Here is an 8,075-nt window from a genome sequence, read left to right as displayed (position 1 = left end):
TGTGTGTGCCTTTTAAAGAAGGAAACATTTTTAATATATTTGAGTGATTGCTGGGAAGTGTGAAAAAATTGTTATGAATAATATCAAAGAGAAACTTGTTTATTATGGAAATGTTTAACTATATACCATGTAACAGGGTAAAAACAGTGTTGTGTAGAATAGAAAATATGTAAACTAGATATTCAGAGAAGTTATCATTGAACAAAAGTATTTAAATGAGTTTACTGAATTGGATGAGACTTGTTTCAGTTCTGTTGCCAGAGAACAATAATAAAGTGATTCTTTTTCAAAAAATATTTAATTTCTTCATAATAAGTTAACTATTTTTTTAAATATATGTATCTAATAGTACAAAAATGGAATAAACATAGTGTATAGAAAACTAATCTTGACAACGTTTCAATGAATAAATGAACAAATGATTCCACATGCTTCTTTTCAGTCCTTCTATGGCATCTTTCTGCAGTGAATATTATTGCAATAAATTAGTCTATATAAGCAGATTTGGTTGGTTCCAGATGAATTTCCACTTAGGCTGTTTTGAGTTTGTAGTTGCTACTCATATTTAACATGTGGTCATTGATTGTAGTGTGAAATTGAAGCGAGCTGTGACACTTTATGTCAAATCTTTATCTCATTAATGTTGCTGTTTGAAGTTGAAGGTTGTCATTGTAGGTTTTTTTTTTTTTAAGATTTTGTTTGTTTTTATCGGAAAGTCAGATTTACAGAGTGAAGGAGAGACAAGGGGAAAGATCTTTCATTTGCAGGGTGAGTAGCCACAACAGGCGGAGATGAGCTGATCTGAAGCCAGGAGCCCAGAGCTTCTTTTATTTCTCCCATGCAGGTGCAGGGTCCCAAGGCTTTGGGCCGTCCTCGACTGCTTTCCCAGGCCACAAGCAGGGAGCTGGAAGGGAAGTGGAGCAGCAAGGATATGAACCAGCACCCATGTGAGATCTCGGGGCATACACGGAGAGGACTTTCAGCCACTAGGCCACCGTTCCGGGCCCCATCATTGCAGTTTTTCATAGGATGTTTTGTATCTGTCATCTCAGTTTTTAAGTGTACTTTTATAAATCAATAGAAGAGTGAACTGAGTTTTCTTATTAAAGAGAAATGAAATCTAGAAATCTGTGTTCAACAGATTGCGGATTTCCATGAATAAAATCATCAGACAAAGTGGAAGCATGCTGTGAGCCTCGGCGTGAGCACAGTTTCTCAGAAAATGAAAATCTCCTTTTACTTTCTCGGTTCTTGTGTATGTAATGTTATTTTCCATGTTGTTCATTTGGATTCATATTATCATGACTCATTATTGGCTGCCAACCCAATTTCTGGCTATATTTATACTTTCTGTCATGGACAATGAAGTTTTCCTTAAAGATTTTCCCACTTTTTTCCTTGCGCTGTTACAGTTATCATCACCCACCATATGAGTGATCTCTCTCCCTTCTGTCATTGTGCCCTTCAAAAAGGCATAATTCTGCAATCCCCTCACCTATGTAACAAATTTATAAATGTCAATTTAAAACAAATGAAAACGTCATTGCCAATTTAAAGTCACAAATATTTACCCATGCTTTTGCTGTGAAGAAGTATTTAGTGTTTGCCCTTAGACTGGTTCAATTTCCAGTGAGTTTTTATATCTGGTGAGAACTGCCTGGCAGCATTCGTTCGCAAGTGAATATGCAATAATTCCCAGTCCCAGTATAATTCATGGAAATGACATACTGCTAAAAAAGAGCACGGACTTCAAACTTTTAGCACCAAAATAAGCTTAGCTTTTAATTTCAATTTCTGTGAAAGTGTATTACTGGAAGTACTAGGATGTTATTACCAGTATAGTTCTGTAGTAGGTTTTGAAATTGGATGTGCACGGGCCCGGCGGCGTGGCCTAGCGGCTAAAGTCCTCGCCCTGGACGCGCCGGGATCCCATATGGGCGCTGGTTCTAGTCCCGGCAGCTCCACTTCCCATCCAGTTCCCTGCTTGTGGCCTGGGAAGGCAGTTGAGGATAGCCCAAGGCCTTGGGTTCCTGTACCTTTGTGGGAGACCTGGAGGAGGTTCCAGGTTCCTGGCTTCGGATCGGCGCAGCACCGGCCTTTGCGCTCACTTGGGGAGTGAATCATCGGATGGAAGATCTTCCTCATGTCTCTCCTCCTCTATATATATCCGCCTTTCCAATAAAAAAAATAATAAAAATCTTTAAAAAAAAAGAAGGAATTGGATGTGCACATACTGCAATTTGGTTCTTTTCATCAATCTTTTTGCCTGCTTGGGATCCATTATTCCATGTGAAATTTAGGATCAGCTTTTCCAGTTTGAAAAAAAAAAACCTGGGAGATTTGATAGGGATTGCATTCAATTTGTCAATCGCTTTAGGTGAGTATTGCTGTAGACTTCACAATATAAGGTCTAATGTCGTCTCAGCAGGGGATATTTTTCATTTATGTCTAATTTTTCTCAGCAGTAGTTTGTCATCCCTAATGTACAAATTTTTTCCCCTCCTTGATCAAATTTGTAAGTGTCTTGTTTTTTCCAGTGGTGTAGTATTGTTGGTCTTTCATATCCAAATTTTGCTAAATTTCCTAGATCTTGGTTACATGGGGTTTTCAGATTATCTGTAAACACAGTTCTACTTGTTACTTTCTAATAGGTTACCTGTTATTTTTCTTGCTTAATTGCACTTATTAAATAATATGGAAATGCACATCCCTACCTTATTCTTCATTGTAAAGCATATGATTTTGGTCATTCACTGTTGAATGTATTAGTTGTGTTATTTACTTACTTACTTTAAAGTCACAGAATTCTTCCAACCACTGATTCTCCTTTCACAGCTTCTAGAAACAGGACTGGGCCACGCAACAGCCTAAAGCCTGAAACTGCAAGTTGGCCATGTGGATGGCAGCGGCTCGGGTACCAGGTCTGTGTTGCATTGCTGTTCCCAAACACTTAGCAGGGAATTGGAAGTGGAGCACATAGGACATGAACTGGCCGCTCTGATATAGGAGGCAGGTATTTTAAGGGGTGATTTAACCGATTTTCCACAGTGTAGGCCCTAGCTATGAATGGTTTCACATGTGAGTATGATTTTGTTCTGTTGGACTTTTTTTCTGTTCCTAGTTGTTTTTAGTTGACATGAAAAGATGTTGAATTTTGTCAAATGCTTGGCCTACCTCAGCTGAAATGATCATAAGGATTTTTACTTCATGCTGTATTACATCAGTGGACTTATTTGTGTGTGTTAAACCGTACTTGTATTCTGGGAATATAGATCCAACTTGGCCAAGGTGTATAATCATTTTAATATGCTTTTGAATTCAATTCGACATTTGGTTCAGGGACCTGGTGCAATGGCTAAGTGGCTAAATCCTTACCTTGCATGTGCTGGGATTCCGTATGAATGCTGGTTCTTATACCAGCTGCTCCTCTTCCCTTCCAACTCCCTTCTTGTAGCCTGGGAAAGCAGTAGAGAATGGATGCTGCACCCATATGGGAGAGCCGGAAGAAACTCCTTGCTTCTGGCCTTGGATCGGCTCATCTCCAGCAATTGTGGCCACATGAGGAGTGAGCTAGTGGACAGAGATCTTTTGTTTTCTCTCTGTAAATCTGCTTTTCCAATAAAAAAAAAATCTTAAAAAATTTTGGTTCAGAACTTTCACCTAGTGACTTAACCTACGCATATTCCTAATCAGTCATTTTGTATGACATCATTGATGCCTCGCCTTTCAACAGATAAAGTAGATTCAGGTAAGTGATTTAACAGTATCCAAAATTCAGGTCTCAACTGAATGTTAAATTGATCACCCCTGGCTTCTAACAGGGAGATGTTTAGCATGTTTCCAATCAAGAGGAAATTTCTAGGTTAATTTGTTTCAGTGGTTACAATAGCTTATGTGAATCTCATAAAGGAACTTAAAGATGATATATACAGGAAATTAAGACAAAAGCATTTGGCTTAGTTCTTTGAGGTGGGCTCCTGTGACGGATTTGTTACTTCCTGCTTGTTCAAGGTTGGATATCTAGTAGCCTGTTTCATTTTGAAATGTCTGTGCATAAGCATTCAACAAACTAGTCCCCTAAAAGCTTTGGGTTTCCTACCTGAATGACTAAAGTTATCTGTATTTTGAAAGCTATGTTATAATTCACACAGATTTTCTAAAGTGGTAGGATACCGATTGACACCTTGAACATTTCCTAGAAACCTTAGCTAGTGTCTAGGTTCAGTAGCTTTGCTACTTCAGGACATGAGTTCCCATCTTTACAGCTTCCAGTAGCAGTTTCCCTTTCAGCCATTACTAATGTGTTCTCAGCCATGTGTTCCATGCTTCTCGCTGTGGTAGCAGCTCCCTGTTAGTACCAAGCACTGTGTCAGACATGTTGTGTAATCTGTAATCTGATTATTACCACACTTTGTGGCGTCAGATAAGAACCACGTATTGGCTCATGTGGCTGTAGCAATCTTGGTTTCAACTGCAGTTGAATGAGCCATAATGCCTTAACTTGCAAGTCTGCACCTTAGCCAGAGCTCTTTTGCCTTGGTTCCTTGCGTAGCCTCTTTTAAAATGATGCTGCAAGAAGAGTAACTAACAAGCTTCAAACTCATGGCTCTTCTACCACATTTCTGTCCAAAGTCACAGAGGCAACTCAGACTCAAGGTGTAAGTGGGAGTAATTGCAAAAGGGTGGGAGGGACAAGGGTCTTTTTAAAACCACATTTCTCATTGAAGTTCTGAATTTGATTTTGTGTTAAGGTCTAGATACAGATTTATAAGTCTTTGAAAGTTTCTACAAGAGAGGGTGCAGCTTAGTGATGCCTGAAACTAACCAAACTTAGTAATTTTCATAAATTTGCCTAATTTACTTGCTAGTGAGAACTGAGAAGTAGCTAAAACTTATTAATGTCTACTAATTGATAGCCCTTATGTTGGTCATACTCTTAGGACATAAACAAGCTGTCTTTGGCTAATTTTTAAAAATACTTTGTGTAATTTATCATCTTTATGGGTAAGCTGGAAATTCTTTCAAACAGTTGTTAACATAGTGGTAATGAGACTGAACAGTCAGCTGTGAGCTATTTGGTTTACATACTTCTTAGTTGTCTCAGACTTGGAGACCATTTCGGGTGAGCTCCACCTGCTTCATTCCCGCCTAACGGCTTGATAGCAATGACAGTTGTAATGTTGGAAACAAACAGCAAGGCTCAAGATAATAAAATGCAAGCTTAGTCCCTCAGACCCTCCTCTAATCAAAGCAATAGTTTTATGTACCTCAAAATACACCTAACACTGCCTTGGTGTAGCCTGTTCCCACGGTCCATTAAAATAACTACGCCTTTCAACCACGTTAAACTCACTGTTACCCTTTTCTTACAGAACAAGGTATTAGGCTCACTAGAGGCAGGAATCCTTGTGACTACTGTCACCAAACTTTATGTTAGTAGTGCAGAAATTTCTGACATTAGCTCTTGAAGAGAGATTTTTTTTACAAATGTAAATTTTAGGTTTTGTGGAATCTGGTAGCAAAGGTGTTTCTGACAGTGATTCCAAATTGCTGTTGGAATGCTGTTTTCTTAGCTTTAGATACCACCAGTTAATTCCTCTGTAGTAGTTAGTACTAAGTGAATAGCATAGGTGTGATTTGTAATCTCTTTGGGATTCTGTTATCATGTTGGATGTTACTTTAGCCATCCCAGGAATTTTAAGTTTTGTTGTTTGCTTTCACTTTTTAAAGGATTTATTTATTTGTGGGGCAGAATTAGAAACTTCTGTCTGCTGGATCACTCCCTAAATGGCTGCAATGGCCAGAGCTGGGCCAAACCAAAGTCAGGAACCTCGAACTCCATCCGTGTCTCTGGCATGAGTGCAGGATCCCAGGCATTTGGGCCATCTGCTACTTCCCACACGCACTAGCAGGGAGCTGGATCAGAAGTGGAGCTGCTTACTCAAGTGCCCATATGGTATGCTAGCACAACAGTTGGGAGCTTTATGCACTAAGCCACAGTGCCAGCCCAGCAATTGCTTATAATCTCAAAGAATGAATTCTTCAGTTCTCCAACAGTATTCAGAGCATGTTTTACAAATATAGAGAGTGCCATGTTCTGTACAGTTTCTGTAATCCTGTATTATAAGCTTTTTTCTTGCACCCAACTCACATGAGGACAAAGATTTCTAGAGATGTCAACGTGCTATCTTTAAAACAGGCAACCATGGAAATCTGTGTTTCTTCCTTTATCATGCACTGTGCATTTAATCGTATCATTTTTAGAAGTAACATTTTCAAGACTTCTTCATATTTCACCTACAGTATTCAAGTGGAAGGGAGTTTAAGTGTGTTACTTCTTTAAACTTTGATCCACTGGATTTTTTTTTTCTTTTTGAAGTTTATTTATTTTTGTTGTAAAGGCAAGTTTACAGAGAAAAGGAAAGACAGATTTCCTACTCCCCGAATAGCCACAGTGGCCAGAGCTGAGCTAATTTGAAGCCCAGAGTCAGAAGCTTCTCTCATGTCGGTGCGGAGATCCAAGGACTTGGACAATCTTCTCTTGATCTCTCAGGCTATAAGCAGGGAGCTGGGTGGGCAGTGAAGCAGCCAGGACACAAACTGGTGCCCATGTTGGATCCCAGTGCTTGCAAGGGGAGAATTAGCCAGTTGAACCGTCCCTGAGCCCTGAATTTTCTGAACCGTTACCAGAAGGCTGCTGTTATTAATGGGCACTGAGTAATTCTGTGTAGTTTAAAATATTTTGAGATGCTTTACAAGCAATAGTATTCTTTTAAGTAAGTGATTGTGTGTGTGTACATGTATACATATGTGTGTGTGTATATGTATATATAGATACAGATATTAGTGCTGCTGTGTGTTGGAGTTCTGTCATCACTCTGGTCTTGTTCTTCAGACCTGTATTTGGTGTAGTAGACAGAAGTGGCCTCTCCACTCTGTAACTCAATACTGTTTCCCCAGGAACTTCCGGATTAACTTGTACAGACTGAGCAATTTTGCTCTCCCTAAACTCCATTAGAATTTTCAAGCAATACACGTGTGAATGGGATTTCAGATGTTTTGTATCAAAATGAAGTTTAAGGTCCATTTTCCACGAACTTTTTCAAGTACCTTCATAGAGTTTTAGTTTTAATAGACAACTGATTTAGCATTTACTTTTACAAGTATGCTCATTTGATAGGTGGGATATCAAGCTAAGAACTTGCATCAATTCTTGGTTTTAGAACATCAGGAGGTGGGAAGAGGCTTTTGGATATAACTGGGATACCAAAAATAAGCCAGTTTCAGAACATCTATCACCATATTACTTGAAATACTAAGCACTTTTATCTCAACCCTATTGTATCTTCTAAAGATACTTCCTAAATTAGAAAAGAAAAAAAAGAATCAGCAGTGTTGATTTTTATTATTAAGGTGTGAATGAAAGCTACATTACAAAGGCTGGTACAAAACAAAATAGACAACCTGTTTGAAGTACTAGTTGCCAATTGGAATTGTAATAAATGAACGCTTTGCCCTTGTTGGGAAGCATAATTACCAAGAAAGGTCCCTCTAGAGATGGAAATTGGAGGCAGGGCTAAGTGAGTCCACAAGCTGACCATTGTGCCAGTCCATTGAAATTTAACTTTCGTATTTAAAAGAAATACACTTTTGCTTTAAAGAACACATGAACTGGTTCCAACATGGTGGACCACTAACACCTAACTAGTATGCCACAACAGTGCTGATGCCCAGTGGGCAACTAAGCCCTCAGGCTAATATTGAAGGTGCCTGTGTTCAGGGCTTGCGATCAACCAGTGTGTGTTCATGGAGGAATTTGATACTGCTCCCAAGTTACCAATAGCACCACATCATCTAGGTTCAAAGTGAACCTCAAAAAAATACTTGAGTTGTACATAGCCATCATTATTTATTTGACAAGTCTTTAAGTGTCTTCAGCGTCTGTTTCCTTTGGAAAATTCCAATGTCATTCAGACATTGGATCCTGCTGCTTAGAATTTTAGGTATGATACACTATAACATTCTTACAAAAGGCAGAGAATTTTTAGTGTATAGAACTGGATTAAAATTCTGAA

Source organism: Ochotona princeps, chromosome 9 (genome assembly GCF_030435755.1).
Source record: "Ochotona princeps isolate mOchPri1 chromosome 9, mOchPri1.hap1, whole genome shotgun sequence".
NCBI classification, from domain to species: Eukaryota; Metazoa; Chordata; class Mammalia; order Lagomorpha; family Ochotonidae; genus Ochotona; species Ochotona princeps.
Note: the sequence above shows the minus strand (reverse complement) of the source record.